The sequence below is a fragment of the Physeter macrocephalus genome, chromosome 7 (genome assembly GCF_002837175.3).
Source record: "Physeter macrocephalus isolate SW-GA chromosome 7, ASM283717v5, whole genome shotgun sequence".
Classification (NCBI taxonomy): Eukaryota; Metazoa; Chordata; class Mammalia; order Artiodactyla; family Physeteridae; genus Physeter; species Physeter macrocephalus.
Genome location: NC_041220.1, coordinates 57,237,691 through 57,238,987, shown reverse-complemented (window position 1 = coordinate 57,238,987; position 1,297 = coordinate 57,237,691).

The following is a 1,297-nucleotide window of genomic DNA, read 5'->3' as shown; positions in this document are numbered from 1 at the left end:
GCTTATACTCCAAGTGGGGAGATTGTTTGTAAAGGGGCTAGAATGGAGAAAGCGAGCACCACGAGGTGAAAACTGAGGTTCGTTTTAGAAAGCTTTCCCAATCACACGGTGTACCATTCGCTGGGTTTGCCATGAGTGGTTTCGCTGTAGGAAGATTGCGTTGAACCTCGAGAGTTGGGACCCATGGAATGGGTAGCACGCACGATTGCTTTAAAGGCTCTGCATTTGCTCCCCCAACCTCACCAATTCTCTCAGCCCCAAGAGTATCCAACCTTATGTCTTATGCAGCTTTGGATGTAGTTGGGGTCCATCCTGGTTGCATCACAGCCCCTGAACGCCTTTTGGAAGCATTTCTCTCTCTCTTGCCGTGCTTGTTTCTTTTTGGTTTTGGAAATGTATTTTCATAATGGGGTTTAGCTGACATTCACCACTCTGTTTATGCTGCTTTACACACACTTGATTCATTTACAGAGAGATATCAATACTTAGGTTTTAAGATGCTTACTAGTGTGATATATTCTTCTGCGATGCACAGGGGCTGTTGAGTCCAGTTCATTGAACAAGGAGTAGGTCGTGTCCATTACATATTCGGTTTTCGGAACGGTATCTGTGCTAATTTCAAACGCGTGTTTTATGCATCACCCCACCTCACCTTTCCTCTTAAGCAGATATAGGTGTGTTTCCTAAAAGCGTGACTCTGTTCCGCTTTGTAATTCAGTTCATGGGGAGCGATTTTTACATTCCCTCTATAAGTGATATCATAATTTTTTTTTCTGTGTGACTTACAATTACTTGCAATTTACATCCCGCCCATAAGCTTAACAAGGCTCCCTTGTCTCCGTGGCTTGTCCTGCCTTTCTGGTTTTTACACTTTTTTCGGATGGCCCTTTTGACCGGGGGGGAAGTGAGACTCCTTTGTAGCGCTGATTTGCTCTCCCAGCTTGCTTGGTTGGCCAAAAAGGGCGTATGCGTTTTTTCCTGAATATATTCAGGAAAAAACGCATACGCCCTTTTTGGCCAACTGCATCATTGTCCACGTTCTGCCTCTTTTCATGTGCTGTCAGCCCATTCCGATCTACCTCTTGAAATCTGTTTCCTGCAATTCGGCCTTGCCTTCAAATCCTCTTCGTTTCCTTACATCAATATATTTTTGGACGATAGTTATCATTTAGAACTCGGCAGGTTTGTGAAGTGCAGTGCCCCTGAGCTCCATTTTCCAACTCGCTTTTTTGTGAGCTGGCCGTAAACCCGCAGGATGGCTTCACGCCCTATTGTCGTTCCGGGCGGTCAGGCTGAG